This window comes from Cavia porcellus, unplaced genomic scaffold (genome assembly GCF_034190915.1).
Source record: "Cavia porcellus strain 051 isolate PalLab524CR breed Dunkin Hartley unplaced genomic scaffold, mCavPor4.1 scaffold_20, whole genome shotgun sequence".
Classification (NCBI taxonomy): Eukaryota; Metazoa; Chordata; class Mammalia; order Rodentia; family Caviidae; genus Cavia; species Cavia porcellus.
Window position 1 is genome coordinate 32,571,974 of NW_026947503.1, and position 23,481 is coordinate 32,595,454.

The 23,481-nt window shown below is 37.1% G+C and overlaps 1 pseudogene; it reads left to right on the top strand.

The window, feature by feature from the left end:
• Positions 1-181: 181 nt before the first annotated feature.
• On the top strand, positions 182-5,068 carry LOC100722461 (small ribosomal subunit protein eS1-like; annotated as a pseudogene).
• Positions 5,069-23,481: the final 18,413 nt, after the last annotated feature.

A 23,481-nucleotide genomic window follows, 5' to 3' on the forward strand; every position in this document is an offset into this window, starting at 1 on the left:
TTTGTTGATCAATCCTAGTTACCCGAGGGGCCACACCACTCTTATTAAAAGTTTTAGGTGGGTATGGTGATACTGCCTGTAGTACCAACTGCTTGGAAGCTGAGATAGGAGGATCACTTGAGTCCGTGGCTTCGAGGTCAGCCTACACAACATAGTGAGACCCTGTCTCAAAAAGCAAAACATTTTAAGAAAAAATTGTTTAGTTCCTTTCCTCCCTTCCTACCAACAAGATTACCCAGAATTACTTTAGTATTTCTGAGTGCACATAGTGCTTAGCTGTGCCTGGAGGGTCATGGTCAGTTTTGGAAATGGAAAGACAGATCACCAAGGATGGAAAGCAAATCATAAAGACTATAGATGGCCTTTTGGCTCTCTGAGTGGCACCATGGTGGTAGGCAAGAACAAGTGCCTTATGAAAAAGGGAGCCAAGAAGAAAGTGGTTGACCCATTTTCTAAAAAAGACTGGTATGATGTGAAGGCACCGGCTATGTTCAACATAAGAAATATTGGAAAAACATTAGTCACTAGAACTCAAGGAACCAAAATTGCGTCTGATGGGCTCAAAGGTCATGTGTTTGAAGTGAGCCTTGCTGATCTGCAGAATGATGAAGTTGCCTTTAGGAAATTCAAGCTAATTGCTGAAGATGTTTAGGGCAAAAACTGCCTGACTAACTTCCATGGCATGGATCTCACCCGTGACAAAATGTGTTCCATGGTCAAAAAATGGCAGACCATGATCGAAGCTCATGTTGATGTCAAGACTACCGATGGTTATTTGCTTCGTTTGTTCTATGTTGGCTTTACTAAAAAACGCAACAATCAGATACGGAAGACCTCTTATGCTCAGCACCAACAAGTCTGCCAAATCGGGAAGAAGATGATGGAAATCATGACCCGAGAGGTGCAGACAAATGACTTGAAAGAAGTGGCCAGTAAACTGATTCCAGACAGCATTGGGAAAGACATAGGAAAGGCTTGCCAGTCTATTTATCCTCTTCATGATGTCTTTGTCAGAAAGGTAAAAATGATGAAGAAGCCCAAGTTTGAATTGGGAAAACTCATGGAGCTTCATGGTGAAGGTAGCAGCTCTGGAAAAGCTACTGGAGATGAGCCTGGAGCTAAAGTTGAACGAGCTGATGGATATGAGCCACCAGTCCAAGAGTCTGTTTAAAATCCAGATTTTTAATAGTGATAAATAAAATCCTATTTGTGACAAAAAACAAAACAAAACAAAACAAAACAAAACAATAGATGGATCTGAAATGGCCTGTGAGGAGGGAGAGGGTTTAGGAACATCCTGGGAAAGTCATGCTGCGGAGATGGTCACAGAGGCAGCAGTGTCAGGCACACAGAGGGTCCTTTTCTTGCTTTTGGAAGCAGGAGTAACAACAGGAGCTCTTAGGAGTGACACAGTGTCAGCAGCCGGTGGGACAGGTCTGAGCTGAGCTCTCTCCTTCCTGGCATAGTGCAAGGTTGGTTTAGAATCTAATACAGTTCCATTAAGGAGTCAGTGAGCTACATGGGAAAGGACTGTGTTTTCCTGGCACTTAAAAACATGGGGATATGGTGAGGGGGTGGGATTATGTGCTCTGAAGTAGAAAAAGTATATCTACTTTATGTCCCTTAAAGACAATTATGGAAGATGCTGCTGGGTTATATGACTTTAGGTTTCCAAACTGATTTTTGCTCCCAACGAATCCCGCCGCCTGATATTCACATCCTTGTACAATCCTCTGCCCTCAAATCTGGGTTCATTTTGTGATCTGCTTTACCCAGCGGAATGTGATAGAAGGGACACTGTGCCAGTTGTGAAAACCTGGGCAGCTTACTCTTTTACATTCCAGCGGGAGCCAGCCACTGCATACAAAATCAAATTACCAGGCACAGAGGGAAACAGCTGAGAGCCTTTAATGGAGAATGAGGAACCCAGGTCACAGCAAAGTCTGAGGCTGAGGTACACGACACAGTTTGGCTGGTCCAGATGGACCCCAGACCCTAGTGACTGATACCGCATTTCAAGGAGATGGCTGCTTCCATCACATCCACCCCTACTGCAGAACTGTGGACAGTAAGCAGTTGTTTTTCAAGTCATCAGTTTGTGGGATACTTTGTCTCACAGCTATAACATAAAAGAGAGCTCTTATCATTAATTTTTGTTATTTTTTCCAGTTTTGTTTTGCCACTGATAAATTCTCCTTGAATTTAAATTATATTTCTAAAAAGGTGTGTTGCTGTGAAATTGGCAAAAGCAAAGCACCATGCCTTGTTTTTCCTCCTGTGTCTCACCATTTCTGTCCCAGGGCCTACCACACAGCTTGTGATTAAGAAACACTTGCTGAGTAACTAAATGGTTCCAATTGTAGGGAACATGCGCTGTCCTGGGCTCTCAGCTGCAGACTCACATTCTTCTTCCCAAATCTCTTTTCCTCAAAAAGCTTCTTGGTCTTTTATACTTTATCACCTTTATATGTGTACTTTATGCCTAGTCTTCCCTGAACTCCTCTATCCCTGACCCACACACTTTCCTGTAAACACACACATGTGCATACACACACACACACTCCCATGCACACACACACACACACACACTCACGTGCATGCACACACACACTTCACATACATGTCTTCTTTATTCTGCAAGCCTAAACCAAATTTCAGAACCTTTCAGTCAACAAACAGCTTGAATCTCTGAATTTCTAGAAGATCTAGCAGTCTTACGTGACTTAGCCATGCCACATTTAAAATTTTTAAAAACCTGTATGTCGTCTTTTGTTAGACTGAAGATCTTGTATATCTGTGTATTTCCTGTGATCTCAAAGATATGCAGCAGGTACTCAGTGAGTGAATGTGGACTAGGGAAGAAAAGAAGCCAGAGATTAATCCTAAAGGATTACTCTTCTGAGAGGAGCTCATTTTGACAAATGAGGATCATTATTTCACTGGCTGTAACTGACCCACAGTTTCCTTTTATACTTTTGAATTTAAAATGTCCCTTTCCTCATAAGTCGCCTACTAATTTGAATGCCAACCTACAGGCAATGCTTTGACATTTCTTTTTAACATTAGATATAGAGCAGTTGAATAAAAGAAAGGGAAAAGAGTGCCCAAAGGCCAACATGCTAAGTGCCCAGTGTAGAACTATGTGTAAATGTGGTCCTTGCTTCGGGGGGTAGAAATGAATCTTGAGAGGCAAAAAGGAGAGGAAAAAAAACAGAAACAGAGGCCAAGAAGCTAGCATTTGTGACCAGCTCTGGTAATCAGTGCCAGTCACCAGGGAAATTAACTGGGGGGAAAGCTTCACACATTGTAAAAAAACACTAGTGAGGTTTAGAAAGGACCTACAGTTCTGCAGGTTAGCAAGGAGTGAACGATGTGCATAAGGTATGTTTGTACTTCTCTGTATTTCTCAGGTTTTCTGTAATGAGCATGTGTGACTTTTAGAATCAAATAACACATGCAAAAATGCCCCTTTAAAAACAAAAACAGAAAAATGCTCATCAGTGTAAGTGATACACTCTGGAAAGCCTAGATAGCTGGTGTTCACTCTTACTAGTGTATGTTTGCTTTTGTCCTTTTGTGACAACTTGTTTTTATCTGTTGATGACATAATCTGACAATGACAAGTAAAATAGCTCATGATCAATACTTTACATTATTGATATAACATTATTTTAATCTCATTACAGTAGAATGTTTTGTTCCTGCATTTACATATTCAATATTCTTAGAAAAATCCTACACTCTCCATAAACCTAACATATCCTAATTTTTTGAAAAGGATGATTTAATATGCAAAAGCTTCTATTATTTACCGATTTAAGTATGACTCCCACACCAGACATTTGTGATTCTTTATAGTAGACACCAGCCTTAGTTTCCTTTGTCTCTTTCCAAATTCTTACTGCTTGGAATATTTTACTGTCCAATTCCTGGTTTCCATTCAGCACTCACAGACTGATTTCACATGCCCTTTTCTTCAGAGGTAGAACACATCATCAGAGAGGATCAGCTCACCCACTGATTTTGGGCAAGTCAGTGAGCTAAGCCTCAGTTTGCTGAGCAGCAAGATGGAGATAGTAACCAAACTCATTGAGTTGCTGGGCTCCAGAGAGCACTTGGCACTGTGCTTGGCACGTGAAAGTTGCTGTGGAAATGTTATTTTTATTCCTAATCAGCACAGCAGGTATTATGCCTTCTTTTCCTGAAGCTGCTCCAGAGCAGTCCCTTCTGGGTTGTCTCAGGGTAATTTAGTGTTCGCCTGAGGGGTGGCATCTGTATCTCACTCCTTCCCAGTTCTCTATATATATGGCTTTGAGCCTGGCATGGGTATTCAGCAAAGTTTGTTTTACTTTATTGAATTGTAAATGCTGGTTCCTTGGCCAAACTCAACGTGCCACCTGATAGGTTTTAGAATTTTAATACACATAAGGATCACAACTGAAGGAGAACAGCAAGTTTTTCTTTCCCACTAAGTCCTCCTTGGGATGTTGTGAATACTCAGAGCAGAGCAATGCCTATTTATGTTTCAATGGTGTTCATCCCACCCTAATATTCCCAACAGCTCCTTAATAATTCAAAGTTAAATCTCTTAGGCAATCTCTTGTTAATAATTAACACATCACCTTCTGTTTCTGGATGAGACTGCTGTAATCATGTTCCTTTCAAGCTAATGAGTTTTCTACTGAAGTTTGCAGATGTTAACTATGCATTGGGCCAAATGTCTTCCTGCAAGAAGAAAATGTTTTTCAGAAATGTAGATCACACTTAAAATGTCATTTCCTCAGCCACACTGCTAGAGGCACATGCCTCTGCCACGGCAAGAACACATTTAGAAATCCAAAGCTTTTCAGCATGCCTGCCTGTCTGCACCAGCAGATACAACCACCTGCTGGAAAAGGAGAGAGATTTTTCAAACAAGACACTCGGTGTGCTGTGAGAGGACATTAGATCTGATGTTAAAACACCTGCCTTTACACTCTAATTTTACTACTACTAGGGAACCCCCACATACAAGATACTGTGTAAACTATGAAATGTTACTCGAATAAAATGTTCTTTTTATATGGTAGCCACTCAATATTAGAGCCTGTTTATCCAAGAGAGGGGTGGAAATGAATGAAACAGAATATTTACATTGATCTCAGTTTAAAGACAACAAATAACCAGTTTTTAAAAAAATAAATATAAAAATAGTAAAATTGAGTGACCTTTCAATCTGGGGAACTGTGTTGTCGAAGGAAGGAACTGGGTTGCCAGCAGAGGTGAGTTCCTGCTCACCATCCCAACCCCCAGGAGAGTTTAAGAACATTGCTCCAGTGGTCAAGGACCCACCTATCTTCCAGCCACACTAGACTAGGCTTGGGAGGTTTTGCAGCCTGACTAGATTACATCCAGCGACCTTCAATCAGGGGAGCTGAGAGCACATGAAGTGAGTTCCAGCACATTGGTCCTTGCCCAGGGAGGGCTTTGGACCATCATCCACAGTGGTTAGGTGGCTGCCCAGCTTCCTGGAACACTGGAGGTGGGCACAGGAGGGCCTGACTGGACCACACTCAGCAACTTCTATTCAGTCCCAGGAGCCAAGGGCATAGGAGATGATTTCCAACATGCCCAGGGAAAGCCTTGGAACACTTGAAACACGGAAATATAGGAAAATGACAAAACAAAACACCAAAATGCAACCTCAAACCTCCATCCAAGAAAGCCTAGAAGCCATGTAACAGAAGAAAATATATGCCATACACCTGAAATACCTGAAATAATAGCAACTTAAATAAAGAGGCACTCTGGGAAGCTGTAAAGGAATTCAAACTAGAAATAATCTCCCAGGTAAAAGAAGAAATGATAAAAGTAATGAAAGAGATGCTGAACACATCTAAAGAAGACACAGTTAAAAAATTAGAGGAACAAAAGGAAAAGATAGAATCCCTGGATGAACAATTTAAGAAACAAAACAGAATACATGAAGCAGATTCAAAGAGATACACAGGAAATCAAAAATTCTATTGAAAGTTGTCAAAACCATCTCAACAAAAGTGAAGATAGAATTTCAGACCTCGAAGACAAGATTGCAGCTAGTGAACAGAAAGCTCTTTTAAAAATAACAAGGAATCAGGAAATAACAATTCAACCTGCAAGATGATGCAAAGAAAAACAACATAAAATTGATAGGGATAAATGAAAAAGAAGGGGATAACAGAAATGATATCAAGAGGCTATTTACAGAAGTAATAGCTGAAAATTTCCCAAACACGAGAATGGAAACCAACATATGGATTAGTGAAGCATATAAAACTCCAAATAGCCAAAACCAAAATAAAACCACACCCAGACATATAATAATCACCATCCCAGAAATCCAACATAAGAACAGAATATTAAAAGCTGTTAGAGAGAAAAGACAGAGCATCTATAAAGGAAAACCTATCAGAACTGCAGCAGATTTCTCAACACAAACAATGAAATCAAGAAGAGCATGGAGTGAAGTATTTCAGATCCTAAAGGAAAATGATTTCCAATCTAGACTGATGTACCCTGAAAAATGTCCTTCAAAGTGGATGGAGAAATAAGATACTTCCATGACAAAGAACAGCTGAAGAACTTCATGATCACCAAGCCAACCCTGCAAAGAATACTGAAAGACAGTCTAGATACACATAGGGAAAAACCACTAAGCAAGGCAGATGATTAAACAGAATGGAAAGATAAAGATACAACAGCAGAAAGATAACATGTCAACAATAAACCAATATATAACAGTTATAACCATTAATGTAAATGGTCTCAATTCACTAATTAAAAGAAACAGACTGGTAGAATGGATCAAGAAACAACATCCAACCATATGCTGTCTACAAGAAACCCATCTAACCCAAAAGGAAACTCACAAACTGAAAGTCAAAGGATGGGAAACAATACTTCATGTGACAGGAACCAAAAAAAAGCAGGGGTAGCTATTCTGTTTGCAGACAATGTGAACTTCAAACCAAGAATGATCAGAAAAGATAAAGGTCATTACATACTGGTTAGGGGAAAACTTCAAGAGGAAGAGTTAGCAATCTTAAATATTTATGCACTGAGAGGCCCGGTATTCTGGGGTGCCCCATGCACTTTTCCTTGAGTCCAGCTTGTTTGGGACCCTTGCATCTTTGAGGTTGACTAGAGCAGCTCGGCAGATCTGGGGTGCCTGCATTGGCCTCCCCATTCCCGGCTGTGCTTAGGGGAGTGTGGAGTTCTCAGCAAACAGGCAGGTGCCACTGGTTCCAAAGGCCCAGTGTCCTGGGGTAAGTGCCCCACACACTTTCCCCCAAGTCCAGCTTGTTTGGGACCCTTGTGGCTTCTGGGTGCACTGGAACAGCTTGGAAGGTCTGGGACGCCTGCATGGGTCTCCCTGTTCTGACCTGTGCTTGGAGGACTGTGGAGTTCTAAGCAAGCAGGAAGGTGCCACAGGTTCCAGAGGCCCAGTGGCTTGGCTTAAGTGCCCTGCATACCTTCCTCTGAGCCCAGCTAGTTTGGGACCCTCTCTTGGCTCTGGCCAGGGAATCTTGTGGCTTCTGGGTGCACTGGAGCAGCATGGCAGGTCCCAAGCGCAGGCATCAGTCTCGTCTCTCCTGGCTGTGCTTGGCAGACTGTGGAGTGCTAAGTAAGGAAGCAGGTGCCATTGGTTCCAGAGGCTAGGCTTGAACCAGCCTGCTCCACCCCCAGTGACCCTCTATCAATCCAGGGAAGTGGGTGCCAGAGTCCCAGGAGCTGAGGGCATAGAAGTGGATTTCCAACAGGCCCTGAGTAAGCCTTAGAATAACACTTGAAACCCTTGAAACACAGAAATATAGAAAAATGACAAAACAAAAGGCCAAATTACAATCTCAAACCTCCAGCCAAGGGGCTGGGGATTTAGCTCAGCGGCATAAGCACCTGCCTTGCAAGCAGACGGTCGTGAGTTCAATCCCCGGTACCGATAAAAATGAAAAAGACAAAAACAAAAAACAAAAAACAAAAAACCACTAAACCTCCAGCCAATCCAAAGAAACCTTAGGAGCAACGCATATAGAAGAAAATATATGCCATACACTCAAATACTGGATATAATAGCAACTCTGGGAAGTAATAAACAACTCTGGGAAGAAATAAACAAGCAACTCTGGGAAACTTTAAAGGAATTCAAACTAGAAATAGTCTTCCAGGTAAAAGAAGAAATGATAAAAGAAATGAAAGAGATGCTGAATATATCTAAAGAAAACACATTTAAAAAATTGGAGGAACTAAACAAAAATATAGAATGCCTAAACTATCTATAAGATGATAAGGTGTAATCTATTAACTGGTGATTTCTTACTGGTTTTTTTTTTCGTAGTTCTGTATTACTTGTACCCTTACACCACTTTGTTTTGTTTTGTTTTTTCTCTTTTTCCTTTTAAATAAAATTTAAAAAAAGATAGAATGCCTAGATGAGCAATATAAGAAACAAACAATACATAAAGCAAATGCAAAGAGATATACAGGAAATCAAAAATTCCACTGAAAGCTGTAAAAACTGCCTCAATGAAAGTGAAGATAGAATTTCAGACCTTGAAGACAAGATTGCAGCTAGTGAACAGGAAAGGAAAGCTCTTTTAAAAATAACAAAAAATCAGGAAATAATAATTCAACAACTGCAAGATGATGCAAAAAACCCCATAAGATTGATAGTTATTAATGAAAAAGAAGGGGATGACATAAAGGATGTCAAGAGGATATTTAGAGAAGTAATAGCTGAAAATTCCAAACATGAGATTTGAAAATGACATTAGGATCAGTGAAGCATATAGAACCCCAAATAGTCATAACCAAAATAAACTATACCCAGACATATAATAATCACCATCCCAGAAATCCAACATAAGAATAGAATATTAAAAGCTGTCAGAGAGAAAAGACAGATCACTTATAAAGGAAAACCTATCAGAATCACAGAGGACTTCTCAGCACAAACAATAAAGTCAAGAAGAGCATAGAGTGAAGTATTCCAGAACTTAAAGGAAAATGATTTCCAACCTAGACTGATGTACCCTGAAAAACTGTCCTTCAAAATTGATGGAGAAATAAGATACTTCCATGACAAAGAATAGCTGAAAAAACTTCATGATCACCAAGACAGCCCTACAAAGAATACTGAAAGACAGTTTAGATATATTTAGGAAAAAACCACTAAGCAAGGCAGACAATTAAACAGAACAGAAAGATAAAGATGCAACAGTAGAAAAATAACATGTCAACAATAAACCAATATATAACAGTTATAACCATTAATGTAAATGGTCTCAATGTACCAATTAAAAGAAACAGACTGGCAGAATGGATCAAGAAACAAAATCCAACCATATGCTGTCTACAAGAAACCCATCTATCCCAAAAGGATACTCACAGACTGAAAGTCAAAGGGTGCAAAACAATACTTCATGCAACAGGAACCCAAAAAAGCAGGAATAGCCATTCTGTTTGCAGACAATGTGAACTTTAAACCAATAATGATCAGAAGAGACAAAGAAGGTCACTACATACTTGTCAGAGAAAACTTCAAGAGGAAGAGATAAGTATCTTAAATATATATGCACCAAATTCCAGAGCACCAAGTTATATAAAATAAGTATTAACAGAAATGAAAAATCAAATTATCAGTAACACAATTGTAACAGGAGACTTTAACACACCATTTACACCAAGGGACCAATCAACCAGACAGAAAATCAGCAAGTAAATAACAAAACTGAATCACACCTGTGAGCAAATGGACTTGATAGACATATACAGAGTGTTCCATCCAGCAACATCAGACTACACATTCTCAGCAGTACATGGGTCATTCTCTAAAATAGACTATATAATAGCTCACAGAATATATTTAAATAAATGCAAAAGAGTTGAAATTATCCCTTGCATGTTATCAGGTCATAGCACTATGAAATTAGAAATTAATGATAAAAGATACTGCAAAAATTCCACAAACACATGGAAACTGAATAACACACTCTTGAGTAATCAGTAGGTCACAGGGGAAATTAAAGAAGAAATTAAGCAATATCTACAAGAAAATGAAAACACAAATACAACTTACCGGAATCTGTGGGATGCAATGAAAGCCATCCTCAGAAGAAAATTTATTGCATTAAGTTGCCACATCAGGAAAACAGAACTAATACAAATAAACAACCTGATGCTACACCTCAAGCATCTAGAAAAATAAGAACAAGTGAAGCCCAAAGCCAAAAGAAGGGAGGAAATTATAAAAGAGCAGAAATTAATGCAATAGAGACTAAGAAAACAATCCAAAGAATCAATGAATCAAAGAGTTGGTTCTTTGAAAGAATAAATAAAATTGATAAGTCCCTAGCTAACCTTATTTTAAAAAGGGAAGAAAAAGCTCAAATTCATGCAATAAGATATGAAAAAGGTGAAATCAATACAGACTCTACAGAAATACAGAAGATCATCAACACCTACTTCAAAAACGTCTACTCTCAAAGGTTTGATAGCACAGAAGAAATAGACGGATTCCTAGAAATATATGAAATACCAAAGCTAGGTCAAGAGGATATAAAACTGCTGAATAACCCAATTTCTATTAATGAAATTGAAAATGTAATTAAGTCCTTACCTACAAAGAAGAGCCCAGGCCCAGACGGATTCACTGCAGAATTCTATAAAAAATACAAAGAAGATGTAATGCCAACACTCCTCAAACTCTTCAATGAAATTGAAAGGGAAGCAATCCTTCCTAAGTCATTCCTGGAAGCAAATATTACTCTAGTACCAAAACCTGAAAAAGACCCAACTAAAAAAGAAAACTATAGACCAACCTCCCTAATGAACACAAATGCAAAAATCCTCAATAAAATATTGGCAAATAGCATGCAGCAAATCATCAAGAAGATTATACATCGTGACCAAGTGAGATCCATCCCAGACAAGCAAGGATGGTTCAACATATGTAAATCAATAAATGTAATTCACCATATCAATAGAGCCAAAAATAAGAATCACATGATCATTTTTATAGATGCAGAAAAAGCTTTTGATAAGGTCCAACATTCATTCATGTTAAGAACTTTACAGAAATTTGGAACAGATGGTCTTTACCTCAATATAATAAAGGACATCTATGAAAAACCAGCAGCCAGTATCATACTAAATGGCCAGAAATTGAAGGCCTTTACTTTAAAATCAGGCACAAGACAAGAATGTCCTTTATCACCACTCCTATTTAACATAGTACTGGAAATACTAGCTAGAACAACTAGACAAGAGAGAGAAATAAAAGGGGTAAAGATAGGAAAAGAAGAGGTTAAATTATCATAGTTTGCAGATGACATGATACTCTAAATAGAAGACCCCCTAAAGTCCATTGAAAGACTCTTAGATATAATTAATAAATTCAGTAATGTAGCTGGATACAAAATCAACACTCAAAAATCAATATCATTCCTATACACTAACAACAAAATCACAGAGAGAGAAATAAGAGGAGACACCCCCTTTACACTAGCAACCAAAAAAATGAAATATTTAGGAATTACTCTCATGAAAGAAGTAAAAGATCTATACAGGGAAAATTATAATACACTGAAAAAAGAAATTGAAGACAATCTCAGAAAAGGGAAAGACATCCCTTGCTCATGGGTAGGAAGAATAAATATTGTGAAAATGGCCATTATCCCCAAACTCTCATATAGATTCAATGCAATCCCGAAAAAAGTACCATCAACATATCTCATAGAACTTGAGAAATCACTCCTAAAATTCATCTGGAGTGAGAAGAGACCTAGAATAGCAAAGACAGTTCTAAGCAACAAAGGCAAGGCAGGAGGCATCACAATCCCTGACTTGAAGTTTTACTATAAAGCAACCATAGTAAAATCAACATGATACTGGAATCAAAACAGTGCTGAAGATCAATGTAATAGATTAGAAGATACAACCACAACTACAAACACACTCAACCACCTTATCTTTGATAAAGGAGTCAAACAGGTTCACTGGAAGAATGACAGTCTCTTTAATAAATGGTGTTGGACAAACTGGCTCTCCATATGCTGAAAACTAAAAGTAGACCCATGCCTATCACCATGTACTAAATTAAAATCTAAATGGATCAAGGATCTGAATACTAAACTAAATCTAATGGAAGACAAGTTAGTTGGGTAGAAAACTTGAAGACATAGGAGTAGGTAGAGAATTCATGAACAGGACTCAAACCACATGGGAAATACTTCCCAGAATCAATACGGGGACCACCTCTTATTAAAAAGTTTCTGCACATCAAAAGAAATCTCCAGCACAGTGAAAACAAAATCCAAAAGCTGGGAAAAAATCTTAGTGAACTGTCCTTCAGACAAAGGAGTTCTGTCTAAAACATAAAGAATTAAAAAAAATCAGACCCCAAAGTTCAAAGATCCAATCCAAAAAATGGGCATCTGAGATGAATACACAATTCTCAGATGAAGAAATACAAATGGCAAATAAATACTTGAAAAAATGTTCATCATCATTAGTCATTAGAGAAATGCAAATTAAAACCGCACTGAGATTCCATCTCACTCCAGAAAGAATGGCCAGGATCAAGAAAACCAACAACAACAAATGCTGGAGGGGCTGTGAGGAAAAAGGAACTCTCCTGCACTGTTGGTGGGAGTGTAGACTGGTGCAACCATTGTGGAGGTCAGTCTGGAGATTTCTCAGAAAGCTGGGATTGGAAGTCCCATTTGTTCCAGCTATGCCACTTCTAGGCATATTCCCAGAAGAGCTGAAAGCATCATACCACAGTGATATATGTGTACCCATGTTTATAGCAGCACAATCTGTTATAGCCAGATCTTGGAAACAACCTAAGTGTCCATAAACTGAGGAATAGATAAAAAAATTTTGTTATTTTTATACATTGGATTAATACTCAGCTATAAAGAAGGATCGCATTGAGATATTCATAAATACATGGACGCAGCTTAAGACCATACTCATAAGTGAAATAAATCAAACTCACATGTATGAATACTGAATAGTTTCTCTAGTGTAATGTTTCAAATATATAAAAGTATGTGGTAATCATGATTCCCCATTATGTGGCTTTGAAGCCTTATAAAATTTTCACTCATTAATTGGAATGGCTTTATTTTGGGCTGTTTGATATTATTCCCTGTGATGATATGAACAGCTATTTTGAAGAAAACAAGACATCATAATAGCTAGTGCTGATTTAATATCATCTTGTTTTGAAGTCCCACCAAACTGTTGTTCATTGGTTTTATCATGTTGTATCTTACTGGATTTTATTATGTGTGATAATATAAACAAAAATTTTTATAGGCAGAGAGATAATATAGAAACCACTGTTCATTTTCCATTAGCTGGTTCTAAATACCCTGTAATACTTTCATCTTCTTGAATGGTTTCACACTGTCTTGATATGTTTGAAGCCATAGTACACGAAGTTATACTCAAATATTTTAAGGAAAGAGACACTATGGTAACTACTGTTAAATTGGGTTATCTTGTGGTTGAAGCACTAGGTTGCTGAAATTGTTGTTTTGACCTGCATTGTTATGTTGTTATGTCCTTTTTTATCTCAATCTCCCCCTTTTTAAAAAAAATTATTTATATATTTATTATTATTATTATTTGTCTTTTTCCTTTTTACTGGTACCAGGGATCTAACTCACGACTGCCTGCTTGCAAGGCAGGCGCTTATGCCGCTGAGCTAAATCCCAGCCCCATATTTTATTATTATTTTTTAATTAAGGAAAAAAGCAAAAAAAATTAGCAGGATATAGTATAGTAAAATTTTTGATTTCCTATTAACTTAATTTGAAGCCTAGTATTGCTCCCATCTTGTTTTGACTGATTTTACTGTTCTGTTTGATAGTATCAAGTTTGAGGGTATAGGCCACTGCTTTGAAGGCAATAAGATTCACTATGATGCCCATTCTGTTTTGACTATTATCTTCTTTTCTGTAATGTCTCTAATGTTTAGGTTTTATTGGGCTTGTTCTGTACTTTTTTGTTCAATTTTATTATACCTAATGATATAGGCAATTCTTCTTAAGGTAGTAAGAGGCATTATGGTAACCATTGTTGATTACCTTGTATTCTGTTTTTACATCATGTACTATGTCAATCCTTTGTTTTGACTGACTGCTTTCTTTTGTCATATTTGGTTTTATTCTTTTCCAAAAAAAGTAATAAGAACTATGGGAGTAATAAAACTCAAAATGCATAAATGTTGTTGTAAAAAATAGAGGGGAAAAAAGTGCTCTAAAGGATACAATTGCAAGTGTGTTTAGGTGTGTAAGATAGATGACCATATTACTAAGTTTTTGTTGGATCATTGAACACAACTGTTTGCAGTCTCACTGTTTGAATGTCCACTTTGTATGCTTTAATCCTGTAAGTTACACAACTATTTCTAAGATGACAATATGTAATTTATTAACTAGTGATTTCTTACTGTTTTGTCTTTTGAAATTCTGTACTACTGTTTTGTTGTTTTTCTTTCTTTTTCATTTAAATAAAAAAATATTTATGCATCAAATTCCAGAGCACCCAGTTATACAAAGCCAGTATTAATAGAAATGAAAAATCAAATTAGCAATAACACAATTACACAAGCAAAAACACAATATAGCAATAATACAACAATTATAACAGGAGACTTTAATACATCATTGACACCAAGAAATGAGATCAACTAGACAGAAAATCAGCAAAGAAATAACAGAACTGAATCACACCTGTGAACAAATGGACTTGATAGACATATACAGACTTTTCTATCCAAAAACATCAGAATATACATTCTCAGCAGTACATGGACATTCTCCAAAATAGACCATATACTAGCCCATGGAACATATTTAAATAAATGCAAAGGAGTTGAAATTAACCCATGCATGTTATCAGATCATAGCACAATGAAACTAGAAATTAATGATAAAAGAAACGGCAAAAACCTCACAAACACATGGACATTGAATAATGCACTCTCAAGCAATCAGTGGGTCACAGGGGAAACTAAAGAAGAAATTAAATAATACAGTTCTGAAGATGGCAGCTTCATAGGTAGCAGGGTAGAGAGCCTCTCTGAGAAAACAACTCAGATGCTAAAAATTAACAACATGGAGAAGACCATATGAAAGGAGAAGGATTCTCACGACCCAGGAAGAAACTGAAGGGGAAAAAAAAGAAAGAAAGGAAGGAAAAACGTGGAACAAAGGCTGGAACCAGACATATTCACTGGGACTGGTCCTGTGCTGTGCTGAGCATGCGGTGGAATCGGATGATTCACAGTCACAGTGAAGCTGCGACCGCCGAAAACAGAAGTTGGTGAGGTCGGGATGTGGCACAGCATAGAGTGTAGCCAAGGTGGAAAGCTGCATTAATTTGTGGTGAGTGCTCAAAATTGGGTCCCATGGTGGGTGTGGCCAGCTGGAGGATATCTTGGAGTTGGGCAGAATAAGGCCTGAACCTGGAATTGCAGTGGTTTCAGCCACCCCTGGCCCGGAGAGGACAGGTGGGATCTTCTTGGGCTGGGTCACACCCCTTGTTGAGACCCAATAGCCAGGGACAAAACTGTCCTGAACCTGTGATATCTGCATAGCACAGACTAACGTGCTGAAGGCACTCACAAGTTGACTGGCTTAGAGGAGAGGGACCATCTCACATTGTCTCTGTGTGTACCTCAGATAACAGTAAACTGGAGAAGGCAGCAAGCCCACAGCCAGCACGCTATAGAAAAACTGCAAGCAATATGGAGAGGGCCTGAGACCTCTACCATACACCTATCTGAAAGAAACCAGAAGAATGACAAGAGAAAGAAATAAGAAAAAGCCTCTAGCCACTGACCCTGGGAAAATAAATCTAGGAGAGGTAAATATAGAAGAGATCCAGGGCAGCAATCATGCAATATGGGCCACAGTATCAGCAGACATAAAGAAAAACCTTCATGATCTCATAGACGAACTTAAAACTGAAATTCTAATCCAATTGAGGCAAGATATAAAAAGATTAATAAAAGAAATGCTAAGTCCCTCTCAAGAAGACATAGATGGAATAATGGAGGAACCCAGAAAAAGAAGAGAAACCTTTGATGAAGAATATAAACAAAACCTAGAATACGTGAAACAGATCCAAAGAGATTACTAGGAAATTAAAAACTCCATTGAAAGCTGGCAATTGACAGAAACTAAAGTTAGCCTTTCAAAATTTGAAGATAGATTTGCAAGGTGTGATCATGAAAGAAAATACCTCTTAAAAATAATGGAGCCAGGAAGTAAAAATACAAAGGCTAGAAGATGGTGAGTGGTTTAAGAATAAAAATGTGAGCTATTCACAGAAATAATTAAGGAAAACATAGGAAAAAGAAAAGATATCCAGATAAATGAGGCATACAGAACTCCAGCCAACTACAACCAAAACAGATCTACACCCAGATGTATAATAATCAAGATCCCAGAAATCCACCACAAGAACAGAATATTAAAAGCAGCCAGAGAAAAGAAGCAGATCACTTACAAAGGAAAAATCATCAAAATAACGACAGATTTATCAACACAAACTCTCAAATCGAGAAGAGCCTGGGGGGAAATAGTTCAAGCCCTGAAAGAAAATAACCTCTAACCCAGATTTATGTACCCTGAAAAACTCTCTCTCAAAATTAATGGAGAAACAAGATGTTTCCATGATGAGGAGGAACTGGGGGAGTTCATGACCACCAATCCAACCTTACAAAAAATACTGAAGGACATTCTAGAGAGAGATAGAAAAAAAAAATACCAGGATTCCAACAACAGTGGCAGAGAGGCCTCAATGAATGGGGCAGACAGTGGAATGAAAGAGAAAAGGGGACAAATAATAGCAGAAAAATAGAATAGCAGAGATGAGGCAGAAAGGGTTGGCTATAATCTCTAATATAGATGGACTTGATACACTAACAAAAAGAAACACAGGCAGAGTAGATCAGGAGATAGAATTCATCAAAATGTTCTGAATAGGAAATATACTCAACCTGAAACAGGGTTAATAAACTGAAAGTCAAAGATGAGAAAACGATGCCCTATATGACAAGGAACCAGAAAGAAACAGGTACAACTTGTCCAGCAGCCACAGATAGATTTGAAAGTCATGAGATTTTAATGCAGTGGAGAACTACTCAGCTAGAAGGGAGGAAAACCTTAAGGCTTTAGTAGGTAAAGGAATACAGCTCAAGATCAAGCTCAGGGATAAAAAGGTTCAGCACCACTTAGGTAAATAACTAAAGGAGCCAGTGGGACCCAAAATGTACAAAGCATCCCAAGAAAGGGAAAAGGGAGGAATTGTTTAAAAAAGGAAGGCAGAGGACATTGTTAATAGTGTATCAGGATTTAAAAGCCACATTAGTCTTATTGCTCTGTTTAATTTAATTTAATTTTATTTTGTTCCAGTCTGCTACTCAGACTAGATTTGAGGGCACAGACAGCTATCCCCAAAATAGTAGGATATACTACGGTAACTGTCCTTAATTTCCTATTAACTTAAACTGAAGCCCTGTATTACTTACATTGTCTTGCTATGACTGATTTTATTTGAATCTGGTTTGTTAAACTGCTGTTTTGTCTTGACTGATTTTATTCGAATTTGGTATGCTTGATAGTAACAAGTCTAAGAGTAGAGGCAACTTCTCTGAATATGACAAGATGCAGTAAATGCATTCTGGTTTGATTATTAACTGTATTTGAAGTCTCCAATGTCTCCAATGTTGTGTTTTTATTAAAATTGGTATGTAATGCTATGTTCAATTATATTATGCCTGATGATATAGACAATTCTATTGAAAATAACAAGAGACAGCATAGCAACTACTATAGATCACCTAGTACTGTGATTTTATATGTCTTTTTTGCTTCATATTTTTCTAGGAATTTGTTTTGTTGTTTTGATCTGTATTTCAGAAAGGATAGGTATACATGTAGAGATTCACACATGTGTAGAATTTCTAAACAGTTTACAGGAACAGATTATATCATGCACAATGTAATGAACAGATACTCTGAAGAAGAGGAGACACTAAGATACCCAGTGCTAATTCTGTAGCATTATGATATAATATGTAGCAATACTATTATTCACCATTCAGAATGATATTAGTCTAGTCTCTTATGTTTAATTTCAATGTACATAAAGATATGGACAGCTATTTCAAAAAGAACGAGAGACATTATGGCAGCCATTGTTGAATTCCTTATTGTCTGGTCTTGAAGACCTAAAAAGTCTCATCATCCTGTTCTGATTAGTTTAGTACTATAATGTTCATTATGTATTCACTGTGTATGAAGATGTGGACAACTATTTGGAAGAAAACAAGAGATGATACGATCGACAGTGAAGATATCCAGTGATCTTGCTTTGTAATCCATGTTTCTTAAAATTGTTTCTTTATGATCTGTTTTGTTCTGTTTAATTTTACCCTCTTTAAAAGAAAAAAAAAGAAATTAAACAATACCTACAAGAAAACAAAAATACAAATACAACGTACCAGAATCTGGGGGATGCAATGAAAGCTGTCCTCAGAGGAAAATTTATTGCACTTAGTTCGCACATCAGGAAAACAGAACGAATACAAATAAACAACCTGATGCTATACCTCAGACATCTAGAAAAAGAGCAAGTCAAGCCCAAAGCCAAAAGAAGGGAGGAAATTATAAAAATCCGAGCAGAAATTAATGCAATAGAGACTAAGAAAACCAAAGAATCAATGAATCAGAGAGTTGGTTCTTTGAAAGTACAAGTAAAATTGATAAGCCCCTTGCCAACCTTATTAAAAAAGGAGAGAAAAAGCTCAAATTCATGCAATAAGGAATGAAAAAGGTGAAATCACTATAGACTCTGTGGAAATACAGAAGATCATCAACACCTATTTCAAAAACCTCTACTCTCATAGGCTGGATAACACAGAAGAAATGGATGGATTCCTAAAAACATATGCAGTACCAAAGCTGGGTCAAGAAGAGGTAAAACTGCTGAATAAACCAATTTCTATTAATGAAATTGAAAATGTAATTAAGTCCTTACCTACAAAGAAGAGCCCAGGCCCAGACGGATTCACTGTGGAATGCTACAAGAAATGCAAAGAAGACTTAATGCTAACACTCCTCAAACTCTTCAATGAAATCAAAAGGGAAACAATTCTTCCTAAGTCATTCCAGGAAGCAAATATTACTCTAGAACCAAAACCTGAAAAAGACCCAACTAAAGAAGAGAACTATAGACAGATCTCCTTAATGAACACAGACGCAAAAATCCTCAATAAAATATTGGCAACTAGGATGCAACAAGTCATCAAAAGATTATACACTACAACCAAGTGGGATTCATCCCAGGCATGCAGGGATGGTTCAACATATGTAAATCAATAAATGTAATCCACCATATCAATAGAGTCAAAAGTAAGAATCACATGATCATTTTTATAGATGCAGAAAAAGCTTTTGATAAAGTCCAACATTCATTCATGATAAGAACCTTACAGAAAATTGAAAGAGATGGTTTTATCTCAATAAGACAAAGGACATCTATGACAAACCAACAGCCATTATCATGCTAAATGGCCAAAAACTGAAGGCCTTTACTTTAAAATCAGGCACAAGACAAGGATGTCCCTTATCACCACTCCTATTCAACATAATACTGGAAATACTAGCCAGAGCAATTAGACAAGAGAGAGAAATAAAAGAGGTAAAGATATGAAAAAAGGAAGTTAAGTTATTGTTATTTGCAGATGACATGATACTCTACATAGAAGACCCCCCCAAAACTCGAGTGAAAGTCTCCTATTTATAATAAATAAATTCAGCAATGTAGCTGGATACAAAATCAATACTCAAAAATCAATAGCATTCCTATACACTAACAACAAAATCACAGAGAGAGAAATAAGAGAAGCCACATCCTTTGAACTAGCATCCAAAAAAATGAAATATTTAGGCATAAATTTCAAAAAAGATGTAAAAGATCTATATATGGAAAATTATAATACCCTGAAAAAGAAATTGAAGAGGATCTCAGAAAATGGAAAGACATCCCTTGCTCATGGATAGGAAGAATAAATATTGTGAAAATAGCCATTCTCCCAAAAGTCTATATACAGATTCAATGCAATCCCAGTGAAAATATGATCAACATACCTCATAGATCTAGAGAAATCACTCTTAAAATTCATCTGGAGCAAGAAGAGACCTAGAATAGCAAAGACGATTCTAAGCAGCAAAGGCAAGGCAGGAGCATCACAATCCCTGACTTGAAGTTATACTACAAAGCAACTGTAATAAAATCAAGATGGTAGTGGAATAAAAACAAATCTGAAGATCAGTGGAATAGATTAGAAGGTACAACCACAACTACAAACACACTCAACCACCTTATGTTTGATAAAGGGGCCAAACATATACACTGGAAGAACGACAGTCTCTTTAATAAATGGTGCTGGAAAAACTGGCTCTCCATGTACCAAAAACTAAAACTTGACCCATGCCTATCACCGTGTACTAAATTAAAATCTAAATGCATCAAAGATCTGAATATTAAAATAGAAACACTAAATCTTTTGGAAGACAAATTGGGTAAAAATATTGAAGATATAGGGGTAGTTAGAGAATTCATGAACAGAAATCAAACTGCATGGGAAATACTTCCCAGAATCAATAACTGGGATCACATCTTATTAAAAAGTTTCTGCATGCAAAAGAAATCTCTAGCATAGTGAAAAGAAAACCCACAAACTGTGAAACAATCTTAGTGAACTGTCCCTCAGACAAAGGACTTCTGTCTAAAACATAAAGAATTTAAAAAAATTAAACCCCTTAAATTCAAAGACCTAATCCAAAAATGGGCATCTGAGATGAATACACAGTTCTCAGATGAAGAAATACAAATGGCAAATAAATACATGAAAAAATGTTCATCATCATTAGTCATTAGAGAAATGCAAATTAAAACCACACTTAGATTCCATCTCACTCCAGAAAGAACGGCCAGGATCAAGAAAACTACGAACAACAAATGCTGGAGAGGACGTGGGGAAAAGGAACTCTCCTGCACTGTTGGTGGGAGTGTAGACTGGTGCAACCATTGTGGAGGTCAGTCTGGAAATTTCTCAGAAGGCTAGGATTGGAAGTCCCATTTGATCCCGCTATTCCGCTTTGAAGCATATTCCCAGGAGAAATGAAAGCATCACACCACAGTAATATATGTGTACCCATGTTTATAGCAGCACAATTTGCAATAGGCAGATCTTGGAAACAACCTAAGTGTACAACAACTGAGGAATGGATAAAAACGTTTTGTTATTCTTATAGAATGGAGTACTACTCAGCTGTAAAGAATGATCACATTGATATATTTATAAATAAATGGCGCAGCTTGAGACCATACTCATAAATGAAATAAAGCAAACTCATGTGTAAATACTGTATAGTCTCCCTAGTGTAAGAAATGGTAAGAATATATAAGATTTTATGGTAATCATGATTCCCCATTGCATTGCTTTGAAGCCTTATAATGTTTCCATTCATTTGTTGGAATGGTTTTATGCTGGGTTGTTTGATTTTATTATCTGTGATGGTATGAACAGCTATTTTGAAGAAAACAAGACATTATAATAGCCAATGCCAATTTAATATCATCTTGTTTTGAAGTCCTACCATACTTTTGTTTTTCTATTTCCATTGGTTCTATCATGTAGTATCTTATTGGATTTTATCATATGAAGTAGTATAAACAAATTTTTATGGACAATGAGATAATATAGTAACCATTGTTCATTTTCTGTTATTTGGTTCTGAATGCCCTGTAATACTTTCATTCTTTTTAATGGTTTTATACTATTTTGTTATGTTTGATACTATTGTGTATGAAAATGTGCTCAACTATTTCAAGGAAAGAGACAGTGCGGTAGCTACTCTTATGGTAGCTACAGGTTGTTTTGTGGTGAACTATTGTTTTGCTTTAAAAAATGGTAAAATCAAGTATGATATATTGTTTTACATACTTTTTCAGATAACAAATACCCCCATTTTAATGTGAAATGGGATTCAGTTTACAAATTAACATGTTATTGATTTTGTACAATTCAATTGTACTTTAATTTTTGTAATAGGAAGTGAAACATCCAGAAACTGTGGAAATCTTGACACTTTCCCTTTGGATTACTAGAATATTAGGATCAAGTTTAACTCAAAAACTATTTATTACTGTATTGGGGAAAAAGGAACATTTTAGTATGTTTGGTTTAAACATGCTAGGGGGACAGCTTAGCTTTGCATGAGCCTAAGAAAAATAATTCCAAGGACCTTTGATTTTTCTGATTGGCAAGAAGATCTATGTAATATGAAGAGTGGTAGATTAACTTAATTCAAAACTTATGAGCTCACTTTACAATCTAAGTGACAAAATCCAATTTCCTAAATGAAAACATTTTTATGACTTAGGGGAACAAACACAATTTCCTGTATTAAACACTGTTTACCTGTGTAGATGGTTAAAATATTTTATTTACGCCTTACTTCCTCTCATTAACTATTAGTAAACACACAGAGAAGAGTTTTATGAAGAAGGTAATAGAATATGCTCAATAAATCTGAATATCCTTAAAAGACCTTTGCCCTGTCTGAATATATGTTTATACCAGGACCCAACAACTGATTAATCTCCTAGCTTTCTCCTTTCCCAAGGAGAGTAGTAGCTGGACATTTCAATTTTATAAGATTTTTTGAATATTATTTAGATTTGTGTGTCAATAAATAAGGTCATCCCAAGGAATCAAAGCCAGTAGCTTCCAATTTCCCCAGCACTGATGCATAACTTTCACAGTACACTGTGTGATACTCACTTCTCAGGCTGTAAACTGGAGAAGAGTTCGAGGGGACCAGGTTGGATCACCTTTTCTTTAGGGGACATGCAAATCATGCCTTGTGTACATCTATATGTTTCAAGACCTGCATCCTGGGGTAAGGCCAGTGGCAGGGAGTTTGACTATAAGGTTTCATCCCCTTCAAAGATCAAACAGGTCATAGTTGTGTGTGTGTGTGTGTGTGTGTGTGTGTGTGTGTGTGTGTGTGTGTGTTATTGGAGATTGAAGCCAGTGCTGCAGCCTTTTAACTTTTTTAAAAAAATATTTTGAGACAGGGTCTTGTTAAGTTGCCAGGGCAGGCTCAAAATTGGTATCCTCCTATCTGTCTCAGTCTCAGACAAGGTGCTGTCTTAATTTAGGAAAGCAATAGTAGATATTTTTCCTGGATGGGTGCTAAAGTTATAAAGATGAACAAGCAACAAACTGACCCAGCTCTTGCCTCTTCTCTGGTTCACAATTTCCTTTCCCTTCCCCTGGCTCTGCTAGGAGTAATGAATACAGCTTTTGTGGACTGTGAGGTATTTCAGAGGGATGGTGAGTTGGACATCTCTAGAGGTTTATCAAAGGAAGGT